Consider the following 27,855-nt stretch of genomic DNA (forward strand, 5'->3'; position numbering starts at 1 on the left):
TACAGAAGCTGCACAGTAGAGAAATATTGTGAGGCAGACAAGGAGATGTCTGACAATATAGGGCCATCATAAGTGCTACAGTATAGGTGACATGATGGAGAGGGAGTAAATGCCTGGTTGAGCGTAACCTATCAACATGGCAGCAGCAGAACTGTGTAGAAGGCAAACAATGGACAGACAGGTAGACCGATAATACATCCAAAGTAATCATTGTCATTTTGATGTAACCGCTCTCCAAACCATCCAGATCATCATGGGACATGGCCATTAATGGATTATCGGTTGAAAAGTGAGTATAACTTTTTTTATTTAATTTTTTGCTGAATAAATGAGAAAGAGGGTTGGGAAGTTTTTATTTCAAATAAATAAGTCTCTGTGTTTATTTCAATTAGATGATTTTACTATGTCTGTGTCTTTATTACATTTGGCTCTAGGATTAGTAATGGGGGTGTTTTATAGACACCACTTCATTACTAATCCGTTGGTTTGATGTTAGTGGCCATATAACAGCTGACATCAACTCCATAACTATTACCCAACTTGCCACAGCACCGAGGCAAGTGGGAAGAGCAAGGCTAAGCGCCAGAATCAGCTAATCTTATAGGAGACTGAGGGCTGATGTTCTCAGTATGGGAGTTGGACAATATTTATGTGCACTTCCTATGCTTTTAATATGTCTGAATAACCTTTGCTGGTTTTTGAATATAGGGGGATCCCATGCCATTTTTTGCTAGGTCTTCACTACAAGTAAAGGCTAAGCAAACAGCGCTGAGCTGATATTAATAGCCTGGGAACATTTATGGCTATTGGCCCCTTCCAAGAATATTAACATCAGTCTCCAGCCATCAGCTTACCCTCAACTGGTTGTGAAAATTACTGGGGACCCATGCCTTTTTTAAATTAGCTTTGTAATTTATTAACAAGTGCAGTAAAATACACACCCAAGGTAGCCTTGCTTCACAGCCTCCAGATGCTTCAGCAGCTGAAAACACAAGTAACCTTAAAGTGTCCCTAAACGTTTCCCATGAGGTTTCCAGGCCTTGCAGCTGCCAGGAGACACAATGGCTGTGAACCAGAGTTCATAGCCATCGGGTCTCAAGGTTGCTTGAGGGCCGGACTAATGAATGCCAGAGTGCTGAGTGTCAGACTGGAGTCATGCATCAGTCTGGCACTGGCTCTGCACAGCATAAGAACCAGATTCTATGAACTCAGGTGACCTTACAGTAAGGCTATTTCAGTTCACAGCGGCCCTGCCCTCTATAGAACTGGGCACTGTGTACTGTAATAACCTTACTGATGTCACCTCAGTTTCCAGCAGCCATGTCTCACGGAGCACAGCTCCAATGTATTTAAATAAATCATTTAAAAAAACAGCATTGGTCTCCCCATTTTTAATAATCAGCCAAGCTGAAGCAATGAAAAAAATAATAAATGGGTAAAAGAGTTGAGTAATTTTTCTTTCAAATAAAGGACTTTACATGTGTGTTTTTTTATCTTAAACATATGGGTCTTGTAAAGGGAGCATCTGATAGATGCCTCTCCATTACTAACCCATGGGCTTAATGTCACCTGATATTACCAAGCTGACCTTAACTCCAGTGCTATTACCCCACTTGCCACTGCATCAGGGCAAGTGGGAAAAGCCAGGCAAAGCGCCAGAACTGGAGCATCTAATAGATGTGCATTTTCTGTAGCTGCTGCAGGCTGCTATTTTTAGGTTGGGGAGGGAAAATATTAATGGCCCCTTTACAGTCTGAAAATACCAGCCTCTAACAGTCCACTTTAGCTTGGCGGTAATCAAAAATGGGGGGACCCCATGCAGTTTTTTTAAATTAGTTTTTTTAATTATTTATTTAAATAACTTTAAAAATGGCTTGGGGACCACTCTATTTTTGATAACCAGCCAAGATAAAGCTCACAGATGGGGGCTGCAGCCCACAGCTGTCTGCATTGCCTGCACTGGTTATCAAAAATAGAGGTGACTGAAAATCTTTTTTTTAGCAAGCTTTATTCGGGCTGTTGAACCCAAACACTAGGTGTTTGGTATGGACCCCTAATCATAAGATAAATAGCTATGTTGGTGAAATGCAAATGATAAAAAAATGGAACAAAATGTTATAAACATTTTGATTTATTAATTTTAGATACAACGGCAGGCAGCATTTTGCTCATGCTTATGTCAGAAGCTTGTCTCGCCTAAACGTGCTGCCTGGCCTGCAGTATCTCTGGACTTGTCTCCTATCGAGCATATCTAGGACATCATATGTCAGCTACTGTAAAGTGAGCTGCCAGAATTGGATCTTGATGATTTTCCAAAGTGCATTCACTGTGGCAGAACATTTCTCAGACAATCATTAATAGCATCATTAGTAGCATGCCAAGGTGTGTAAGTATGCGTATTTCTGCACATAGTGGTCACACTCACTAAATAAAGATCTTTTGAAAATGTTATTAACATGTATTGAATCTGTTTATGCAAATGTATACCTATGGTCACATGCCTACAAATCTCACCAGGGTTTTAACAATAGAAGAGGATTGAGAGAAGTAGGATAAGACTAGCCGGCATGTGACTGCAAGTATGCAAAACTTATACATATGATCAGGTTACCAGCATCAGTCTCTGGGACATCACAGATCCACAGTTCTCGGTGGAGCACAGATTGTATGATAGAGTCAATCTCCATCTTCAGATTCACAGAGCATAGGCCCCGTCACACACAGCGATCTCGCTAGCGAGATTGCTGATTTTGTGATGCCACAGCGATCTCGCCAGTGAGATTGCTATGTGTGACTGGGATCAGTGACCGGCCCCCCTGCCAGGTATCGCTGATGGTCCTGGGCTGTTTTTCGATCACTGGTCTCCCGCTGGCCAGCATGCATCGCTGCGTGTGGCAGCGAGAGACCAGCGATCAGCGACGCTGGACGCTGGTTTCTAATGTAAACATCGGGTATCCAGAAGCTGCGGCTTTTAGATACCCAATGTTTACCCCCTGTTTAGAAACCAGCGTCCAGCGTCGCTGGTCCTGATCACTGGAGGGGCTGTCTTGTGACAGCTCACCAGCGACCAGCCTAACGATGTCTCAGCGATCCCATCATGTCGGATCGTTGGTGGGATCGCTGGGACGTCGTTATGTGTAACAGGGCCTTCAGTCTCTTGTGTAGAGTGTAAGCGCTTATGATTGAAAGGTTCCTTTCTTTCTTTTATAGAGTGGAAGCTGTTATGGTCAGCAGGGTCATCTCTCTTTCTCTCCTGTAGAGTGTAAGCCCTTATGGTTAGCTGGGTTCTCTCTCTCCTCTCCCCCTCATGTATTTTCTGAGCAGTTACAAGCTTTCCAGTATTGAGAATTGTGCATATTTATTTGCCATAGATCAAGTTTTTGGGGAAAATTATATGAAGTCATTAGCATCTCTAGTGTTAAAGGAGTATTCCCATCTCCAAGATCCTATCCCAATACGTAGAAGGTATAATAATAATAATATTAGCAAAAACCTCCAATTAGAAATGTTGTATAGTTTTTCTGATTTGCTATGTCTCTTTTCTCTAGTGCAGGCATTGCAGGACTTTGGTATCCATGTTACGACTACTAATATAGTGACAGTTATTCAGCTAGTAGCCAGTGAATTTGACCATGGATACGTAAGGTCCTGCAATGCCTGCACATGAGGAAAGAGACCTAGCAAGTCAGAAAAACTATTCTTCATTTCTAATTGGAGGTATTTGCTGTTATTATTATTATTATTATTACTACTATACTATATACTGGGAGAGGATCTTGGAGATTGGAATACCCCTTTAAGTCGTTACTTTGACTTATAGTTCATTTAGAGGAATAAAATGAAAAGGAAAGATGATGAAACTGCACATGCATTACATGACACCTAACAAACTACATGGGAAATACATTTTTTGTTAAAAACAAATTTTTCTCTGCAACTCAAGAAAGAATTGCCTTATAAAAAGTACAGTAATTTCAATTAATTTAAAGACATGGCACAGTAAGGAAAATATGCTGACTCTTGAAACACAATTAGTTGTTTCACAAAAATCTTGTTGAAAAGGTGGGATGTGCTACATTGCTGAGCAACCACAACAAACCATACAGCTGTTGGAAAGAAATAAAAAAAATGCTAAATAAACTGACATGTTTGGTTGAGAGACATCTGTACAAATATTCATGTCAAGATTTGTAGAGTGAATAAATTAAATCCTGGCTGAAATATAGGCTCTTCAAATGATAATTGAAAACGGTCTGGAAGTGCTATCTGTTTTTTTGATCTGTTGCTTCAAAACAATTATAAACTATGTGGTCATAAAGTTCCTACTTCCAATAGTTATTTACTTTTTCACTTTAAAGTTGTGATTAATTTAATATGCAGCATAAAACGTGTTGTTAAAGGTAGTATGACTATTAGTGTTGAGCGATACCATCCGATACTGAGAAATATCGGATCGGATTGGATCGGACCGATACCCAAAAAGTATTGGGTATCGCCGATTCCGATACCGGAAGTCCCATGCAAGTCTATGGGACAGAAATATCAGAAGTAAAAAAGCACTTTCTTTCCTTGCACATCCAGTTTGGGAGGGGGGAAGAGTGTTGGCGGTGCGTGGGCGGACACTGTGTGTGTCTGTGTGTGCGGGCGGGGTCTGTTTGGGCCTCTCGGGGGCCTATGCGGGCCTCTTGGGGGTCTGTGCGGGCCTGCCGGGGCCTGTACGGGACTCTCGGGGGTCTATGCGGGCCTGCCGGGGCCTGTACGGGCCTCTCGGGGGTCTATGCGGGCCTGCCGGGGCCCTGTGCGGGCCTGCTGGGGCCTGTATGGGCCACTCGGGGGTTTATGCGGGCCTGCCGTGGCCCTGTGCGGGCCTGCCGGGGCCTGTACGGGCCTCTCGGGGGTCTATGTGGGCCTGCCAGGGCCTGTACAGGCCTATCGGGGGTCTATGCGGGCCTGCCGGGGGTTGTGTGTGTGTGCAGGCATCGTCCGATGCGACTCCAAGTCCCATCGGGTGATGCCTGCTACAATGACAGTGATTGACACATTAGCCAATGATGGGACAGTAGTAGTCCCATCATCCGGCTAATGTGTTGAATGTAAAAAAAAACCATACATACTACATACATACTACATGCTACATACATACTACATACATACTACATACTACATACATACTACATTCATACAACATACATAGATACTATATACATACTTCATATACTGTATACTACATTCATACAACATACATACATACTTCATATATACTGCATTCATACAACATACTACATACATACTACATATATACAACATTCATGCAACATACATACATACTACATATATACTACATTATACTACATTCATACAACATACATACATACTACATATATACAACATTCATACAACATACATACATACATACTACATATATACTACATTCACACAACATACATACATACTACATACATACTTCATATATACTACATTCATACAACATACATACTACATACTACATACATACAACATTTGTACAACATACATACATACTGCATATATACTAAATTCATACAACATACATACATACTACATACTACATACATACTACATATATACTACATTCATGCAACATACATACATACTACATACTACATACATACTACATTCATACAACATACATACATACTACATACATACTTCATATATACTGCATTCATACAACATACATACATACTACATACATACTACATATATACTACATTCATACAGCATGCTACATACATAGAACATACATACTACATACATACTACATACATACTACATACAATACATTCATACATTTATACAATACATACCTATAGACATACAGTACATATAACATAGAGTACATACTCACCATCACTTGTCACTTTGTTCCCGAAGCCAGTGTCATCTGTAAAAAAATATTAAAATAACAAACAAGCAATATACTCCCTGATCCGCAGAAATCCACGAGTGTCCCACGACGATCTCCCATGGAGAAGAGCAGCATAAGCTGATGCCACCACTCTCTATGGGCCCCAGGAATACAATGACGGGAGGTAGGTATCCTTCCGCACTTTATTCCTCCGCTACTGTTAAAAAAAGTCCCTAGTCTCACTTTTGGCATTGCTGTGTGAGAAGTTTCCCACGCAGCTTTTGCCATAAAGTGAGACTAGGGACTTTTTTTCTACAGTGGTGGAGGAATACAGTGCGGAAGGATACCTACCTCCCGTCATTGTATTCCTGGGGCCCGTAAAGAGCGGTCGCATCAGCTGATGCTGCTGTTCTCCATGGGAGATCGTTGTGGGACACTCGTGGATTTCTGCAGATCAGGGAGTATATATGCTGTTTGTTATTTTCATATTTTTCTCACAGATGACACTGGCTTCGGGGAACAAAGTGACAAGTGATGGTGAGTATGTACTCTATGTTATATGTACTGTATGTCTATATGTATGTATTGTATGAATGTATGAATGTATTGTATGTAGTATGTATGTAGTATGTATGTTGTATGTATGTAGCATGTTGTATGCATGTTGTATGAATGTAGTATATATGTAGTATGTATGTAGTATGTATGTATGTTGTATGAATGCAGCATATATGTAGTATGTATGTATGTTGTATGAATGTAGTATATATGTAGTATGTATGTAGTATGTATGTATGTTGTATGAATGTAATATATATGTTGCATGTATGTAGTATGTATGTACGTTGTATGAATGTAGTATATATGAAGTATGTATGTAGTATGTATGTATGTTGTATGAATGTAGTATACAAGAAGTATGTATATAGTATGTATGTATGTTGTATGAATGTAGTATGTATGTATGCATGTATGTTGTATGAATGTAGTATATATGAAGTATGTATGTAGTATGTAGTATGTGTGTTGTATGAATGTAGTATATATGTAGTATGTATGTATGTTGTATGAATGTAGTATTTATGAAGTATGTATGTAGTATGTATGTATGTTGTATGAATGTAGTATATATGTAGTATGTATGTAGTATGTATGTATGTTGTATGAATGTAGTATGTATGTAGTATGTATGTATGATGTATGAATATTGTATATATGAAGTATGTACGTAGTATGTATGTATGTTGTATGAATGTAGTATATATGTAGTATGTATGTAGTATGTAGTATGTATGTATGCTGTATGAATGTAGTATATATGAAGTATGTATATAGTATGTATGTTGTATGAATGTAGTATGTATGTAGTATGTATGTAGTACAGTATGTATGTAGTATGTATGTTTTTTGTTTTTTTTACATTCAACACATTAGCCGGATGATGGGATTACTACTGTCCCATCATTGGCTAATGTGTCAATCACTGTCATTGTAGCAGGCATCGCCTGTTGGGACTTGTAGTCCCATCGGACGATGCCTGCACACACACACAACCCCCGGCAAGCCCGCATAGACCCCCGAGAGGCCCGTACAGGCCCCGGCAGGCCCTCACAGGGCCCCGGCAGGCCCGCATAGACCTCCGAGAGGCCCGTACGGGCCCCGGCAGGCCCGTACAGGCCCCCGACAGCCAGCACAGGCCCCCGGCAAGCCCGTAAGGCCCCGGCAGGCTCGCACAGGGCCCCGGCAGGCCCACATAGACCCCTAAGAGGCCCATACAGGCCCCCCCGACAGCCGGCACAGGCCCCCTGCAGGCCCGTACAGGCCCCGGCAGGCCCGCATAGACCCCCGAGAGGCCCGTACAGGCCCACGACAGCCGGCACAATCCCCCGGCAGGCCCGTACAGACCCCTCGCAGTCGGCACAGACCGCGCATCATGATGCGCACAGACCACGCATCATGATGACATCATTTCAGGAGCCAACCACAGCCACAACTGTGGCTCATTGCATTATGGGGACTTCCGATTCCGGTATCCGATATTGAAAAAATATCACTTCTTGGTATCGGAATTCCGATACAGCGAATATCGTCCGATACCCGATATTTGCAGTATCGGAATGCTCAACACTAATGACTATTACATAAAAATAAGCAATTGTGCACTTGTAAGATTGGCGGTTCTACCAGGTGTTTTGAGTACCTGCTATAAACCTTGCATCATCATATTTTCAAATACATCGATGAAATTAATATCCGATAGCAGTGGAAGTTTATTACTTTTGGATTTCAAATCCATGAATGGGCCCCACCCTCATCTCTCTTTGGCCAACCTCCCAGAGTTCCTCCAAAATCCTCAGGATAGGGAGATATTCTTCCTGAATGCTCAGCTTTCTACACTTACTTGTATCATTAATTTCTCATAAACTTAGACCATATCAATTTACATGTGAATAATGAGACATCGTCATCCCATGTAAATTCATCAAAGTTGGTCGTTGGAACAAATGATAGACCTTTTTTTTTAACACACATATTTCCAATTCAGTGAGTTCTCTATCAGAAATGTTGATGATTTGCATTTCATCCATTGGATTGGAAGCATGATACATTAGACAGCACCCTTCAGTTCTCTCAGAAGATACTGAGGACTGTAGTCATGACCTGAGATACTGTAACAACGATGTCCAGTCCTTCCCCTGCAGAAAACTAAATTCTTCTCTTCAGCATACCTGCATCTACAAATCCAGACTTCCCTCGGCACTCCCCAGGCGACGACGGTCCCTCCTTCAGGTGACCCCCAGTAACGGAGACACAGTCCAGGTTAACTTGAACACTCTTTACTTAATACTTCACATGTTACATCCACAGTTGGCACATCATGATATTCACTTGGTTCCTCATCTTTCCCTGCTTGGTTGTGACTTCTGTGCAGTACACGCCCGGACCGGACCATCCTAGACTGCTCCCCAGTTCCTTCCTGGCCTGACCTCACCATAATAACAATTCCTTCTGCCTGTTTTGCCTCAGACTCAAAATCATCAGTCACCAGGTTTGGTTGCCTCTAGTAAAGCGTCCGGCCCGTCTGTACCGAACTCGTTGAAGCTCCAACTTCCTTCATCGCCTTAGTCCAACCGACTCCTGCCCTAAAAGCATCTGCCCAGTTGATAAGTTGCCACATCTTTCCTTTCCTGTCCTCGACCACCTCTATGACACACAGTGGCCATGGGTAATGTGGGCTGCAGCACCTTAATGTTATGTGGCTGCCGAGCTGTCCAGGCCTATACCCATGTGGACCCATGGGCACCCTGGCCCCGTCTGACATAACTTCCTAGAAACTTCTCTCTTACTACCCGGCAGCCCCTCCTACACTTAACCCTCTATAAGCATCCTATAAGCTATACCTACAATGCCCACTAGTATTCCTCCATCTAGTGGCCCAAAACAGAACTGCACTTACCCTATATATAAGAACTATATACTAAAGTGCCCTCCTCTAATGTCCCCAAAAAGATGCACTTACTTACCCTAAACTGTACATGAAAATCAGTATATATCACATTACATTATATACAGTATAACACAAAGAAACACAGTCTCCACAGCATGGTAACACATATATAAATGTGGCAGTACCAAAAATATGAGTGGCAATACATGTTCCTATGTAGCAGTATCGCAAGCATTCATCATAGACATTATCAATATTAGCAATATGTAAACATTAACAGATCAAAGACAATTAGAGAAAGGGAAGCAAGGAGGTAATTCTATCTCACCCCCTAACACTTGTCCTAAAAAAAAAGAGGTACTTGGAACGGATGTCTTTCCCCACTTCCCTGGTAGTTAGCTCCAGTATTATAGGATCCTCTTTTATTGTATTTATGCCCTCATTGAAATCTACCTTATTCTCTCCCTTGATTTCTGGATCCTCTATCCCCTCCTGGTCATTCTCTTATCTCAGTATCAGAAAGCTTGTATTCTGAGGAACTGATGTCAGTTTCTGTATTGTTAGCCCTACCCTCACCTGTTCATAGGCTTTATTTTCATTAAAGTAGGTGAGATTCCTAATAAACTGTGAATGCTTCCGATCTTTAATATATGCTGTAAATTTCTCTCATTTAATTGTAATAGTTTCTCTTTCTTTTCAAATTCTGCATCAGTAGAGAACTTTTTAATTTCTCTATTGCTTCATTAATTCTTTTTTATGTTGTTCAAGAATGCTTTTCTCCTCTTCTAGTAGGATGGCTAACAATCTTAGCGAGCTATTCGTAGCTTATTTTTCCTACTTGGAGAGAAATGTGGGAGAACGCACCCTCAATGGGGGGTAGACCATGAGCCTATAAATCTGTGGGACAATTTTGTGATCCAAATAATTCTGATGCCCTTGCAGTTCCCACCATGAGTGTATGTAATCTTTATACACCTCTGTGAACTGTTTGAAGGCCAGTCTAATGGATAATGACTGTGCCTGCAATGGTAAATCACCTTCTGAGAATACTATTTTGGCCTCTGAGAGCCACTTATTAGCTCACAGCTGCTATACTAAATTGGGTCAGTCCATATAGGAAAAGCAATTATTATACTGCATCTTCATAAGTCATTCATTGCTGACTGACTGCCATTGAAATTTCTCTTGCGTCTATGTAGTATAGAGCTTGAAGTTTTCGGTCAGCCCTTAGATTGCTTGCTGCTTCAGGTTATATTTTTTTTGATCTCTTTAGAATATTGGTCAATATACACTCACTGGCCACTTTATTAGGTACACCTGTCCAACTGTGTGTTAAGACTTAATTTCTAATCAGCCAATCACATGGCGGCAACTCAGTGCATTTAGGCATGTAGACATGGTCAAGACAATCTCCTGCAGTTCAAACCGAGCATCAGTATGGGGAAGAAAGGTGATTTGAGTGCCTTTGAACGTGGCATGATTGTTGGTGCCAGAAGGGCTGGTCTGAGAATTTCAGAAACTGCTGATCTCCTGGGATTTTCACGCACAACCATCTCTAGGGTTTACAGAGAATGGTCCGAAAAAGAAAAAAAATCCAGTGAGCGGCAGTTCTGTGGCCGGAAATGCCATGTTGATGCCAGAGGTCAGAGGAGAATGGGCAGACTGGTTCGAGCTGATAGAAAGGCAACAGTGACTCAAATTGCCACCCGTTACAACCAAGGTAGGCAGAAGAGCATCTCTGAACGCACAGTGCGTCGAACTTTGAGGCAGATGGGCTACAGCAGCAGAAGACCACACTGGGTACCACTCCTCTCAGCTAAGAACAGGAAACTGAGGCTACAATTTGCACAAGCTCATCGAAATTGGACAGTAGAAGATTGGAAAAACGTTGCCTGGTCTGATGAGTCTCGATTTCTGCTGCGACATTCGGATGGTAGGGTCAGAATTTGGCGTAAACAACATGAAAGCATGGATCCATCCTGCCTTGTATCAACGGTTCAGGCTGGTGGTGGTGGTGTCATGGTGTGGGGAATTTTTTCTGGGCACTCTTTGGGCCCCTTGGTACCAATTGAGCATCGTTGCAACGCCACAGCCTACCTGAGTATTGTTGCTGACCATGTCCATCCCTTTATGACCACAATGTACCCAACATCTGATGGCTACTTTCAGCAGGATAATGCGCCATGTCATAAAGCTCGAATCATCTCAGATTGGTTTCTTGAACATGACAATGAGTTTACTGTACTCAAATGGCCTCCTCAGTCACCAGATCTCAATCCAATAGAGCATCTTTGGGATGTGGTGGAACGGGAGATTCGCATCAGGGATGTGCAGCCGACAAATCTGCGCCAACTGTGTGATGCCATCATGTCAATATGGTCCAAAATCTCTGAGGAATGCTTCCAGCACCTTGTTGAATCTCTGCCACGAAGAATTGAGGCAGTTCTGAAGGCAAAAGGGGGTCCAACCCCTTACTAGCATGGTGTACCTAATAAAGTGGCCAGTGAGTGTATAATAAGATCTCCTCTATGGTGAGGATGACGAAACGCGCAGAGACGAGATGCTTGGAGAGTGAGTGTGTATTGTCACCTGACCTTATATACAATGTTGAGACATTGAGCCTATGGTTATATCTTGTATTATTCAGCCTCTGACTAACCTTCAGAGGGTGAATTATGTGTAAAGTTTTAAATTTAATTAAATAAAGTTGAATTTTATTCCATATCAGTGAATCTTCTAAGCAAGGGATAATTTTTTTCCAGTGAATTCTTCAACTAGAGATGGCGGAACAATGGTTGAAGGTGATAATTCCTGCTGCACATTTTCCAAGAAATATGCTACATAATCTATTCAGAGGAGAAGACTGATCAAGATATATGAGACAAAATTCTGGCATAATTTGTGCCAAAAGTGATCTTCATGATCTGCACCATATTTATTATGTTTTTAAGACAAAGGGAGAGAACAAATGGTTTGAAATTCCAATTCGACAGCTTTGATGAATTTTCCTGAAAGATTAGATTCAAATTTTCTCAAATTGCATATATAAAAACACTCTAATTGCTTGAAAAATATGTATAGAGCACTGCGAGTTCCCCTTGGAGGCAAAGTAAACATGTTTTGTTCTCTGTAGTACAAACACAGAGTTTTTTTTAGAGTGTTTACTGTCCAAATATCTTCAATATATCTGGCTAGGGGGACAGATGGTAACCAGAGGTACCTAACAGCATATTTAACAGCACACTGCTTTACCAAACATTTCAAGTTTTAAATTGTATATTTGGTCTTAAAATTATCCCTTCTGGAGGAGCAGATGCATGCATTGCGGTTGTTAATAGAGAGTCCATGTGAATGGAAGAATCCATGACATTTTCATATGGTTCAATACAATACCTTGTGTGTGGCATATGAAAAGATTTTCACTTTGCTAAATGAAGAAGTGATAACTTTTTCAATAAGCCATCCAAAAATTATCCCTTCAATTAGAGAAACATAATAGGTGCACTGCTTTGAATGTGAAGTTATGACCTGTCAACTAGAAGTAAAATAGTAATCTTTTTCGTGGGTCCAAAGCTGGTTTGCTAATCACAAAATGAATAGGCAATTGCAAAGCGTTACATTAAGCTGTTAAAATTTTTACATTTTTCTGGAGACAAAAAAATTGCACAGCTTTGAATGTGAAGTTATGGCTTGTTGTCAAAAAGCCTTTTAAAAAATTGCCATATTTTGAGAGCTGTTACTTGAGTGTACACAAACATGAGGATACGTTTGCTACCTTCATTTTTTTACTGTCTAGCACAATAAAAGAAAATGTGAAACTGATGTGACTGTGCAGTGGCTGTGTCAGGAGTAGCCCTGAACAGAGTTTGAATGGGGCAGGCAAGGAGATGTTTGTTAAGTTAAAGAGAGCAATGGCAACCATAGCAGCAGCAGTATAGTCTAGCATGATGAAACATTCTGCAGTGACTGTGAAAGGAGCGGCAAAAAAAGAGTTAGGTAGGGGTAAGCAACAGCATACTTGTCAGTTTAGGGCTGAAATGGGAGCCTGACAGCAGTAGTGCTACAGTACACATAACATAATGGACAGGGAGAAGATGCTCAGCAGAGTGTGGTCCATTGACAGTAGCAGCTGAACGATGTAGAGAATAGAGTTGAGCGAAACGGGTCGAAAAAATTCAAAAGTCGCCGACTTTTGGCAAAGTCGGGTTTCATGAAACGAAACCCGACCCTAGGATGAGGTCGGCCACGAGGTCGGCGATTTATGCGCCAAAGTCGCGTTTCAAAAGTTTGTTTTGCGCTCTTTTTCAGCCAATCAGGATCCACGGACACTGTGTGCAACGTGATGACATAAGCACGGGTCACCACCATCTTTCAGAAGGGCATGCAAGTGATTGGCTTGCTTTGGTGGGCGTCACAGGGGGTATAAAAGGGCGTGCACGCCGACCGCCATCTTACTTCTGCCGATCTTAGTATAGGGAGAGGTTGCTGCTGATTCTGTAGGGAGAGCGTTAGGCAGGGAAGAAGACAAAAAAACTGCTTCTGCTGCTAGCGATTTGGCCTGCACAACACACAAGTCACAGTGTGTGCAGTGCAAGGAGAGGCTATATTGTGGTGTATCAGTGGTGTTGGTTGTTGGGCTGCCTTTTAAGGCTTCCTGACACGCTGGCATTGCTGTTTACCCACTGCTCCACAAACTGCTTTTTTAAAAGCAATCCAATCTCCCTTATCCTCTCGTCACTTTGGTCACAGGCAGCTGTGCCATCGAGCGTGTCACATAGCGCTCAGATATCAGTGGGCCTCACACCATCCACAAGTGTCCAGTGTCCAAAAGTGTACGCAGAGATTCAAAATCTCCATTATCCTCTCGTCACTTTGGTCACAGGCAGCTGTGCCATCGAGCGTGTCACATAGCGCTCAGATATCAGTGGGCCTCACACCATCCACAAGTGTCCAGTGTCCAAAAGTGTACGCAGAGATTCAAAATCTCCATTATCCTCTCGTCACTTTGGTCACAGGCAGCTGTGCCATCGAGCGTGTCACATAGCGCTCAGATATCAGTGGGCCTCACACCATCCACAAGTGTCCAGTGTCCAAAAGTGTACGCAGAGATTCAAAATCTCCATTATCCTCTCGTCACTTTGGTCACAGGCAGCTGTGCCATCGAGCGTGTCACATAGCGCTCAGATATCAGTGGGCCTCACACCATCCACAAGTGTCCAGTGTCCAAAAGTGTACGCAGAGATTCAAAATCTCCATTATCCTCTCGTCACTTTGGTCACAGGCAGCTGTGCCATCGAGCGTGTCACATAGCGCTCAGATATCAGTGGGCCTCACACCATCCACAAGTGTCCAGTGTCCAAAAGTGTACGCAGAGATTCAAAATCTCCATTATCCTCTCGTCACTTTGGTCACAGGCAGCTGTGCCATCGAGCGTGTCACATAGCGCTCAGATATCAGTGGGCCTCACACCATCCACAAGTGTCCAGTGTCCAAAAGTGTACGCAGAGATTCAAAATCTCCATTATCCTCTCGTCACTTTGGTCACAGGCAGCTGTGCCATCGAGCGTGTCACATAGCGCTCAGATATCAGTGGGCCTCACACCATCCACAAGTGTCCAGTGTCCAAAAGTGTACGCAGAGATTCAAAATCTCCATTATCCTCTCGTCACTTTGGTCACAGGCAGCTGTGCCATCGAGCGTGTCACATAGCGCTCAGATATCAGTGGGCCTCACACCATCCACAAGTGTCCAGTGTCCAAAAGTGTACGCAGAGATTCAAAATCTCCATTATCCTCTCGTCACTTTGGTCACAGGCAGCTGTGCCATCGAGCGTGTCACATAGCGCTCAGATATCAGTGGGCCTCACACCATCCACAAGTGTCCAGTGTCCAAAAGTGTACGCAGAGATTCAAAATCTCCATTATCCTCTCGTCACTTTGGTCACAGGCAGCTGTGACATCGAGCGTGTCACATAGCGCTCAGATATCAGTGGGCCTCACACCATCCACAAGTGTCCAGTGTCCAAAAGTGTACGCAGAGATTCAAAATCTCCATTATCCTCTCGTCACTTTGGTCACAGGCAGCTGTGCCATCGAGCGTGTCACATAGCGCTCAGATATCAGTGGGCCTCACACCATCCACAAGTGTCCAGTGTCCAAAAGTGTACGCAGAGATTCAAAATCTCCATTATCCTCTCGTCACTTTGGTCACAGGCAGCTGTGCCATCGAGCGTGTCACATAGCGCTCAGATATCAGTGGGCCTCACACCATCCACAAGTGTCCAGTGTCCAAAAGTGTACGCAGAGATTCAAAATCTCCATTATCCTCTCGTCACTTTGGTCACAGGCAGCTGTGCCATCGAGCGTGTCACATAGCGCTCAGATATCAGTGGGCCTCACACCATCCACAAGTGTCCAGTGTCCAAAAGTGTACGCAGAGATTCAAAATCTCCATTATCCTCTCGTCACTTTGGTCACAGGCAGCTGTGCCATCGAGCGTGTCACATAGCGCTCAGATATCAGTGGGCCTCACACCATCCACAAGTGTCCAGTGTCCAAAAGTGTACGCAGAGATTCAAAATCTCCATTATCCTCTCGTCACTTTGGTCACAGGCAGCTGTGCCATCGAGCGTGTCACATAGCGCTCAGATATCAGTGGGCCTCACACCATCCACAAGTGTCCAGTGTCCAAAAGTGTACGCAGAGATTCAAAATCTCCATTATCCTCTCGTCACTTTGGTCACAGGCAGCTGTGACATCGAGCGTGTCACATAGCGCTCAGATATCAGTGGGCCTCACACCATCCACAAGTGTCCAGTGTCCAAAAGTGTACGCAGAGATTCAAAATCTCCATTATCCTCTCGTCACTTTGGTCACAGGCAGCTGTGCCATCGAGCGTGTCACATAGCGCTCAGATATCAGTGGGCCTCACACAATCCACAAGTGTCCAGTGTCCAAAAGTGTACGCAGAGATTCAAAATCTCCATTATCCTCTCGTCACTTTGGTCACAGGCAGCTGTGCCATCGAGCGTGTCACATAGCGCTCAGATATCAGTGGGCCTCACACCATCCACAAGTGTTCAGTGTCCAAAAGTGTACGCAGAGATTCAAAATCTCCATTATCCTCTCGTCACTTTGGTCACAGGCAGCTGTGCCATCGAGCGTGTCACATAGCGCTCAGATATCAGTGGGCCTCACACCATCCACAAGTGTCCAGTGTCCAAAAGTGTACGCAGAGATTCAAAATCTCCATTATCCTCTCGTCACTTTGGTCACAGGCAGCTGTGCCATCGAGCGTGTCACATAGCGCTCAGATATCAGTGGGCCTCACACCATCCACAAGTGTCCAGTGTCCAAAAGTGTACGCAGAGATTCAAAATCTCCATTATCCTCTCGTCACTTTGGTCACAGGCAGCTGTGCCATCGAGCGTGTCACATAGCGCTCAGATATCAGTGGGCCTCACACCATTCACAAGTGTCCAGTGTCCAAAAGTGTACGCAGAGATTCAAAATCTCCATTATCCTCTCGTCACTTTGGTCACAGGCAGCTGTGCCATCGAGCGTGTCACATAGCGCTCAGATATCAGTGGGCCTCACACCATCCACAAGTGTCCAGTGTCCAAAAGTGTACGCAGAGATTCAAAATCTCCATTATCCTCTCGTCACTTTGGTCACAGGCAGCTGTGCCATCGAGCGTGTCACATAGTGCTCAGATATCAGTGGGCCTCACACAATCCACAAGTGTCCAGTGTCCAAAAGTGTACGCAGAGATTCAAAATCTCCATTATCCTCTCGTCACTTTGGTCACAGGAAGCTGTGCCATCGAGCGTGTCACATAGCCCTCAGATATCAGTGGGCCTCACACAATCCACAAGTGTCCAGTGTCCAAAAGTGTACGCAGAGATTCAAAATCTCCATTATCCTCTCGTCACTTTGGTCACAGGCAGCTGTGCCATCGAGCGTGTCACATAGCGCTCAGATATCAGTGGGCCTCACACAATCCACAAGTGTCCACTGTCCACAAGTGTGTGCAGAAATTCTAAAACTCCCCTGTCCTATAGACACCTTGTACCTTGTTTTACATTACTATATAGTTTGTTGGATTTTGTCTACATTTCTACCAAAAATGAGGAAGGCTGGTGGAAGAGGCCGTGGAATTGGGCGGGGGTTGGCTGCTGGTAATGATGGTGTTGGTGGTGGATCTGATGGTAGTGGAAAGAGCAAAATAGGACCGAATGCAGGAGGTGCTGACCCTGCGTCATCGTCTGGCTACATAAGGCCTCGAACGCTTAGTTTTCTAGGAGTTGGCAAACCGCTTTTAAAGGCAGAGCATCAGGAAAAAGTTTTGTCTTACATTGCTGACTCAGCCTCCAGCTCTATCACCTCCTCTTCTTCAGTTGTAAAAAGTAAAAGCATTGAGTCGTCATTGGAGGCTCATGTTCATGAACCACACCTTTCCTTGTGTCCTTCACCCCAACCAAGATTGAAGGATGACGCAGGCCATACTACTGATTACTCCATGGAGCTGTTTTCACATACCATGCCTGGATTATCAAGTGAAATGGTGAATTACCCAGGCCAAGATGAATCTGACATGGAGTGCACTGATGCACAGCCGCTGATGGATGATTCTGCTGGTACATTCACTCAGAGCACTACATTGTCCTCGCAGTGTACAGAGCCAGATTCTGACCCTGATGAGACTCAGGTGCCCCTTCCCGCACACTATACCACCATACACGGTGACACAGAGGAAGGTGCACATGACATAGAAGAGGAGGTGATGGATGACCCAGTTGTTGACCCAGATTGGCATCCATTGGGGGAAGAGGGTGCTGCTTCCAATAGCTCAGATGAGGAGCATCCACAGCAGACATCGACATCGCAACAGCTGTTATCTGGCAGGCCCGGAGCACTCCAAAGACAGGTTCCAAACATCAAAAGAGTTGCTGGACAGCTTGTCCAGAGGGTCAAAAGATCACAGCATGCTAGGCCGTAAAATGTCTGCCAAAGTAGGAAGAGTGCAGTGTGGCACTTTTTTGACCAAAATCCTCATGATCAGGCCAAGGTTATCTGTAAGAAGTGCGCAAAGACCTTTAGCCGAGGGAAAAATCTGAAAAATTTGAATACCAGTTGCATGCTTAGACATTTAACCAGCATGCACTTGCAAGCGTGGACACAACACCAAACCTCAAGTGCCACATGTGCAACTGATCACAACGAAGGTAGTCAGCAACGCTACATTGTTTCCCCCACTGTAAGCCCACCGGTTAGCACAGCAGCAAATGTTGAGGTGTCGTTGCAAGGCCACAGCAGTCAGGGAATCCCACTGTTATATCAACGAAAGACTGATTCTAGGCCATCAGAAAGAACACCAACTCCATCACCATCATCAACCCTCTCTCAGTCCGCCCTGTACACCGCAACTTCCACCATATGCAGCTCTCAAGTCCAGCTCACCCTCCCAGACACTATGAGTAGGTCAAGAAAGTACTCAGTCTCTCATCCGCGTACACTGGGTTTGAACGCCCACATTGCCAAACTAATCTCGTTTGAGATGATGCCCTTTCGGTTGGTGGAAAGCACAGCTTTCCGCGAACTCATGGCCTATGCAGTACCACGCTATGACCTACCCAGTCGCCACTTCTTCTCTCGCAAAGCCATCCCAGCCCTCCACCATCATGTGAAAGACCGCATTGTCCATGCACTCAAGCAGTCAGTGAGCGGAAAGGTGCACCTCACAACTGATGCATGGTCCAGTCGGCATGGCCAGGGCCATTACGTGTCCATCACTGCGCACTGGGTTAATGTGGTGGATGCAGGGTCCACAGGGGACATCGGTGGTGGGACAGTGCTGCCTAGCCCACGGTATAGGAAACAGTTGGCTGTAGGCGTTCGACCCTCCTCCTCCTCCTCCTCCAGAAGAGAAAGCTCGTCCACAGAGCACAGTCGTACGAGCACTCCATCTGCAGCTGCCACTGTTGCACACGATGTGTCCCCCTATCGAGCAGCTAGTGGAAAGCGTCAGCAGGCTATGTTGCAGATGATGTGTTTGGGCGACAGACACACCGCCGAGGTGCTGGCCGAGTACTTGAAGCGACAAACTGAGTCATGGCTGGGCAGTGTACATCTTGAGGCAGGCAAGGTAGTTAGTGATAACGGCCGTAATTTTGTGGCAGCCATAGCCCTTTCAAAACTCAGCCACATACCTTGCTTGGCTCACACCTTGAACCTGGTGGTGCAGTGCTTCCTCAAAAATTATCCGGAGTTAACAGCCCTGCTCCAGAAGGTGCGAAGACTGTGCGCGCACATCCGCCGGTTGCCTGTACACTCCGTTCGTATGCAGAAGCTGCAGCGATTGCTCCACCTTCCCAACCACCGCCTCATTATCGACATTGCAACAAGGTGGAACTCCACCCTGCACATGGTGGAGCGGCTGTGCGAGCAGAGGCAGGCCATAATGCATTTGTGGGAGGATACACGGCCAGGCACTTTGAGAGCAGACATGGAGTTGACAGGCGTGCAGTGGTCGAAGCTGAAAGACCTTTGTAAAGTCCTTCAGTGTTTTGAGGAATGCACATGGCTGGTAAGCGCAGACGACGCCATCCTAAGCATGAGCATCCCACTTATGCGTCTGCTCATGCAAACTTTGACGCACCTTAAGGAGCAGGCGTCTGCAGCCAATGTTGATGAGGAGGAAGAGGAGGAGGGAATCCTTGATGACATTCAGCCATTGTCTGCTCAGGGACCTCTCCTGGACGAGGTGGAGGAAGAAGAGGAGGAGGAGGAGGATGATGGGGATGATTACTTAGGGGAGGAGGATGCATCTCGTGGGGCAAGTGAAAATGTTGGCGTGGCAAGGTCTGGTACAGGGTTTGTGCGTGACTGGAGGGATGTGGATTTGCCAGAAAGTGCTCCTCCACCCAGCACTCGCAGTGCATCATTGACACCGGGAACATTGGCCCACATGTCAGATTATGCCTTGCGGATCCTAAAAAGGGACCCCCGCATTGCCAAAATGATGAACGATGACGACTACTGGTTGGCCAGCATCCTGGATCCACGCTATAAAGGCAAATTACAAAACATCATGCCACAGGAGAACCTTGACCTAATATTGGCTAATAAACAAGCAACTCTGGTAAATCGGTTGCTTGAGGCATTCCCAGCACACAGCAGCGGTGATGGTTCTCACAAGAGCCGTACGGGCCGGGGGCAGCTTGGCAGAGGTGTTCGTGGTGCACACAGCAGAAGTGGCATTGGAGACAGGGGTTTCATGACAATGTTGTGGACTGATTTTTCAAATACCGCTCACACAACTGGTAATACTGCATCGATGGAAAGTGACAGGAGACAGCAGTTGTCAACTATGGTTACAAACTACTTTTCCTCCCATATCGATGTTCTCCCACACAGGTCATTCCCCTTTGACTATTGGGCCGCTAAACTGGACACCTGGCCTGAATTGGCCCAATATGCCTTACAGGAGCTCGCTTGCCCAGCTGCAAGTGTGCTATCGGAAAGAGTCTTCAGTGCAGCTGGATCAATCCTGACAGAAAAAAGGACCCGTCTGTCAACCCAAAATGTGGATGATCTAACCTTCATTACAATGAACCACGCATGGGTTTCCAAGGATTTTGTCCCACCTTCCCCTGATGACACATAGGGTGACAGAAAAATGGCTTGCTTTGGTCCACCTCTTCCTGGTACTTCACCTATTTCGCCTTTTGCATCAGCTGAATGTCCAACATCAACATATGCCACTTTCTAAAACTCCATAACTGTGCTGCCTCCCCCCCATGGCCGGGGTCACCACCTACCGCACGACACCGTGCGAGTGCCGTTGCCCTGGACAGGTGGGTAGGCCGACTCTTGGGCGCGGGCACTGGCACAGGGTCCCTCATAGTGCAATCAAGTGTCTCTGACGGTGGTGGTGCACACCCGCCGTCAGACACACCGCTGTACTATGAGGGGCCCAGTGCCAGTACCGACACCCACGAGTGGGCCCCCCTTGCTTGGCCAGGGCCCCAGCATTTGCAATCTTTACCTCTCCCTGCTCCTCCGCTGTGTAATCTGGGCCGTCTAATCCATACTGTGCCTGACACCGTCTGAGCCTGCCTCCTGAGACATATATTTTGAATGTATACGCTATCCATACATGTTATCCAGGGATACGGTACCCTTTCTAACCTTTGTGCAATGACGTGCAATCCATACTGGGCCTAACACCGTCTGAGCCTGCCTCATGCTGTATAGACATATATTTTGAATGTGTACGCTATCCATACATGTTATCCGGGGATACGGTACCCCTTCTAACCTTTGTGCAATGACGTGCAATCCATACTGGGCCTAACACCGTCTGAGCCTGCCTCATGCTGTATAGACATATATTTTGAATGTGTACGCTATCCATACATGTTATCCGGGGATACGGTACCCTTTCTAACCTTTGTGCAATGACGTGCAATCCATACTGGGCCTAACACCGTCTGAGCCTGCCTCATGCTGTATAGACATATATTTTGAATGTGTACGCTATCCATACATGTTATCCGGGGATACGGTACCCCTTCTAACCTTTGTGCAATGACGTGCAATCCATACTGGGCCTAACACCGTCTGAGCCTGCCTCATGCTGTATAGACATATATTTTGAATGTGTACGCTATCCATACATGTTATCCGGGGATACGGTACCCTTTCTAACCTTTGTGCAATGACGTGCAATCCATACTGGGCCTAACACCGTCTGAGCCTGCCTCATGCTGTATAGACATATATTTTGAATGTGTACGCTATCCATACATGTTATCCGGGGATACGGTACCCCTTCTAACCTTTGTGCAATGACGTGCAATCCATACTGGGCCTAACACCGTCTGAGCCTGCCTCATGCTGTATAGACATATATTTTGAATGTGTACGCTATCCATACATGTTATCCGGGGATACGGTACCCTTTCTAACCTTTGTGCAATGACGTGCAATCCATACTGGGCCTAACACCGTCTGAGCCTGCCTCATGCTGTATAGACATATATTTTGAATGTGTACGCTATCCATACATGTTATCCGGGGATACGGTACCCCTTCTAACCTTTGTGCAATGACGTGCAATCCATACTGGGCCTAACACCATCTGAGCCTGCCTCATGCTACTGTGACGGACTCAGCTCCTGCTGAGCCCATTTTTTGAGTGGACCCTCTGGGTCGTGGCACCCACCCACCGAGGGCGATCTGACCTTGTGAGAATCCACCCCCTATACAGGGAGTGTCAGGGGCAAGACCAAGGGGGTGAGCCACCACGACTGCTGGGACCAGACGGCCGGCTCAGGGGACACTAGACGAGTGTCTGACGACAAGGACGAGCAGGAAGCAAGACGAGACTAGACGTAGGTGCAAGGTATCTTCATTAGAATAACACAAGATCACATACAGAGAAAACAAGCAAAACGTGCAAGGTGCGCGCGTGGGCACGCCAAGGTCCATAACATGGTACGTGCCAGATGGCACACCTAGGCACAGGTAATGGCATGATGGCATCGGACTCCGGACTGCTGGCAAACCGACAGGGTCCAGGGATCAGGCTGCGGACGTCAGCTCCGGACATCAGGCCATAGTCATCTGGTTCCGGACCTCTGGCAACGGTCGGCAGGTTCCGGGCATCCGGCAGGCAAACCAGGGTTCAGGCAAGAAGGCACGACAGATATCCAAGCAGGGTGCGTGTTTAGGGAACACGCCAGGGTCCAAGGCTAGGTGCGTGTGTAGGGGACACACCAGGGTTCAAGACTAGGTGCAAGGCAAGGTGCGTGTGTAGGGGACACGCCAGGGTTCAAAGCGAGGTGCGTGTGTAGGGGACACGCCAAGGTTCGCAAACGAGACAGGGTGCGTGTGTAGCCACGCCAAAGCATAGAATAAGACAGAGTGCGTGTAGAGACACGCCAAGGCACAAGGTACAAGACAGAGTGCGTGTAGAGACACGCCAAGGTACAAGACAGAGTGCGTGTAGAGACACGCCAAGGCACAAGACAGAGTGCGTGTAGAGACACGCCAAGGCACAAGACAGGGTGCGTGTAGAGACACGCCAAGGCACAAGACAGGGTGCGTGTAGAGACACGCCAAGGCACAAGACAGGGTGCGTGTAGAGACACGCCAAGGCACAAGACAGAGTGCATGTAGAGACACGCCAAGGCACAAGACAGGGTGCGTGTAGAGACACGCCAGGGTTCAGAGCAGGGTGCGTGCTAGGAGCCACGCCAGGGCACAAGGAAGGGCTGCGTGCTAGGAGCCACGCAGGGACGCACACCTCACTGGCCAATGCACACGGCTGTAACGCCAGCACGAGGCACGACTAAGGCACAGGAGGGGGCAAAGGAACCTTCGTGCTAGGAGCCACGCCAGGTTCAGGGCAGGGTGCGTGCTAGTAGCCACGCCAGGGTTCAAGGCAGGGTGCGTGCTAGGAGCCACGCCAGGGCACAAGGAAGGGCTGCATGCTAGGAGCCACGCAGGGGGCACGCCACACTGGCCAGTACACACGGCTGTACACAAACACGTGGCACTTACCATGGCACAGGAGACGGCCAAGGGGAACCCACGCCAGGGTTCAATGCAAGGACAAGGCAGGGAACAAGGCAAGGAATGCAGGCAGAAACAGAGCAGGGGAAGACAAGACGAGAAACAAGGCAGGGCTTAAGCAGAGTACAGAACCAGGAACGGAAGCAGATCAGAGCAAGAACAGAGCTAGCAGCGGAGCGTAGGCCGAAGCCCAGAGCCGGGCCAAGGGGGAACCTTGGGACTAGCCTAGAAACGTGCAAGAGAGCATAATAGGAAAGAGTCTAGCAGCGGAGCGAAGGTGAAGCCCAGAGCCGGGCCAAGGGAGAACCTTGGGACTAGACATGGAAAAGAGAGGAGGAAGGGTGCGTGTGCCAGGGAGCACAACAGAGCACCATAGGAGAGAGCGAGGCAGAGCAAGCAAAGACTGAGACCATAGGGAGGAACACAAAGCAAGGAATAGCAAGGCAGAGAACACAGGGAGGACTACAAGTCAAAGCATAGCAAAAGCAAGACATGGCAAAACAGGCGAGGCAGAGAACAAAGGAAGGACTACAAGTCAAAGCATAGCTAAGGCGAGACACAGCAAAACAGACTAAGACAAAGAACAGCAGAAGGACTACAAGGCAAAGCAAGGCAAAGACAAACATGGCACGAGAGACAACACAAGACATGGCACAAGACAAGAGGCGGAATACGAGCACGGAGCGTGTGCAGAGACGCACTACAGAGCAAAGTGCAAGGGCACAGAATAGAGGGAGCAACCCCACAGACCCAGAGCCTTGCAGGGAAGCAACACAATAATCAGGCCCTGAGCATAGGAAGAGGCGGCCTGATATAGGGCATAGCACCTCCTCCTCCAGGTCAGGACCAGGGGAGAACTTCCGGGATTCTAGACATGACGAGATGATAGCAGAACCAGACAGTGCAGGATCTTAGGAAACGTCACATGATCAGGGTTTCAGACATGACGAGATGATCACCGAACCAACCAGTGCAGGATCCTAGGAAGAACACATGATCCGGGATTCTAGACATGACGAGATGATTGCAGAACCAGACAGTGCAGGATCTTAAGAAACATCACATGATCAAGGACTCCAGACATGACGAGAAGATCACAGAAGGCAGAGCAGAAACGCAGGGATCCTGCAGCTCAGACATGAGGTGAGTCTGCACACAGCTCTAGCGAACATGCAGGACAGCAGACAAAACATGCGCATGCACATCGCTCCAGGAGTTCTTGAGACAAACAAACATGGCAGACGTGACAGCTGTATAGACATATATTTTGAATGTGTACGCTATCCATACATGTTATCCGGGGATACGGTACCCTTTCTAACCTTTGTGCAATGACGTGCAATCCATACTGGGCCTAACACCGTCTGAGCCTGCCTCATGCTGTATAGACATATATTTTGAATGTGTACGCTATCCATACATGTTATCCGGGGATACGGTACCCCTTCTAACCTTTGTGCAATGACGTGCAATCCATACTGGGCCTAACACCGTCTGAGCCTGCCTCATGCTGTATAGACATATATTTTGAATGTGTACGCTATCCATACATGTTATCCGGGGATACGGTACCCTTTCTAACCTTTGTGCAATGACGTGCAATCCATACTGGGCCTAACACCGTCTGAGCCTGCCTCATGCTGTATAGACATATATTTTGAATGTGTACGCTATCCATACATGTTATCCGGGGATACGGTACCCCTTCTAACCTTTGTGCAATGACGTGCAATCCATACTGGGCCTAACACCGTCTGAGCCTGCCTCATGCTGTATAGACATATATTTTGAATGTGTACGCTATCCATACATGTTATCCGGGGATACGGTACCCTTTCTAACCTTTGTGCAATAACGTGCAATCCATACTGGGCCTAACACCGTCTGAGCCTGCCTCATGCTGTATAGACATATATTTTGAATGTGTACGCTATCCATACATGTTATCCGGGGATACGGTACCCTTTCTAACCTTTGTGCAATGACGTGCAATCCATACTGGGCCTAACACCGTCTGAGCCTGCCTCATGCTGTATAGACATATATTTTGAATGTGTACGCTATCCATACATGTTATCCGGGGATACGGTACCCTTTCTAACCTTTGTGCAATGACGTGCAATCCATACTGGGCCTAACACCGTCTGAGCCTGCCTCATGCTGTATAGACATATATTTTGAATGTGTACGCTATCCATACATGTTATCCGGGGATACGGTACCCTTTCTAACCTTTGTGCAATGACGTGCAATCCATACTGGGCCTAACACCGTCTGAGCCTGCCTCATGCTGTATAGACATATATTTTGAATGTGTACGCTATCCATACATGTTATCCGGGGATATGGTACCCTTTCTAACCTTTGTGCAATGACGTGCAATCCATACTGGGCCTAACACCGTCTGAGCCTGCCTCATGCTGTATAGACATATATTTTGAATGTGTACGCTATCCATACATGTTATCCAGGGATACGGTACCCTTTCTAACCTTTGTGCTATCACGTGCAATCCATACTGGGCGTGAGAACGGCTGGCGAGCTGTTAAGCAAGCTACAGCACCTGTCCAGACAAGTACAGGGATTCCCTAGCGAGGAGACTTATTTGATTGTTTTCAATGTTGGGACAGCAATTTTTGGGCAGCACTATACTCTGGAGAATGATAGATGGGGCCCACCATACACTGGAACATTCCAAAGGTGGACATCAGACACTGGAGCAGCATTTACAGGGCCCATTATACACTAGAGCATTAGAAATGGGGCCCATTATGTTTGGAGCATTATTTGGGCCCATAAGACAGTGGAGCTTCATCCATGGGGACCAACATATACTGTAGCATTATGTGGAGCTCATCATATACTGTTTCAAACATTATATGGGACCAATGATTTTGTATGGAGAAATAGATGGGCCTCGTCATGAGATGTAAAAAGTGAGGTATTTTTCATTGTACTATACCGCTATTTCTCTGCCGTATCGGAGCATGATGAGTTGTGGTATGTGTTAAAGGGGCGCTCTTTCGCCCAGGGCACATGAAAACCTGCAGCCAGCCCTCCCCTCCCACAAATTTAGCCAAATAACCCCCATTTTTCAGTGCGTAACTTGTATTATGAAGTTAATTAAGGTTGACAAGCTTAAGTAAGAAGAATTGATGCTTTTGGCATTCAAATGGGCACTGTAGGTGTGTTTCCTGTCCTCCTCTCACTGCCGACTTTTATTCCCCATTGACTTACATTGGGTTTCGTGTTTCGGGACGACCCCGACTTTTCCCTATAATCGGACGATCTTGCTCGACCCGACTTTTGGAAAAGTCGGGTTTCACGAAACGAAACGCGACCCTAAAAAACCAAAAGTCGCTCAACTCTAGTAGAGAACAGTTGGCATAGCGGATTTAAGCATTGACATCAGCTATTGGTGCATGAAAGTCTGCACTGATCCATGCCTGATTTATTTTCTCTTCACTTGCATTGGATAACATGATTAGACAACTTCACTGGCCATGCTAAACTTTGACTCTAACATGACGCTGGAATCTGGACATGACGGTACTGCCATTGCAAACTGGTCCAGTCCTTTACATTAGTCCAATGTGTTGATCCAAAAATCAAAGGAATAGGACAAAACTCAAGGTATCTGCTTGAGAATGGACACAGCATAGGTACGACTGAACCTGACTATTCAGGTGGTGCAATTCTGTTTGATATGTGCATCAGTTTTTGCACCAGCCGATAAACCATCTTGTCCATCATGTCAGATAAATTGCAATTGATGCTGATGTTGCCTCAATTACTAGTAAAATTTTACGTTTTGTGAAAGAGAATTGAACTTATGGAATTCAAAGAATTTGAGTATGAAAATTTTAAACAATTTAGTCATTTCCAATAATTTTTCACTTTCTCACTTGCCATGCAGAAAGGCCAAAAAATGCGAGAAAGTGTTG

The sequence above is a fragment of the Dendrobates tinctorius genome, unplaced genomic scaffold, assembly GCF_039654945.1.
Source record: "Dendrobates tinctorius isolate UK_male_01 unplaced genomic scaffold, ASM3965494v1 ptg000069l, whole genome shotgun sequence".
NCBI classification, from domain to species: domain Eukaryota; kingdom Metazoa; phylum Chordata; class Amphibia; order Anura; family Dendrobatidae; genus Dendrobates; species Dendrobates tinctorius.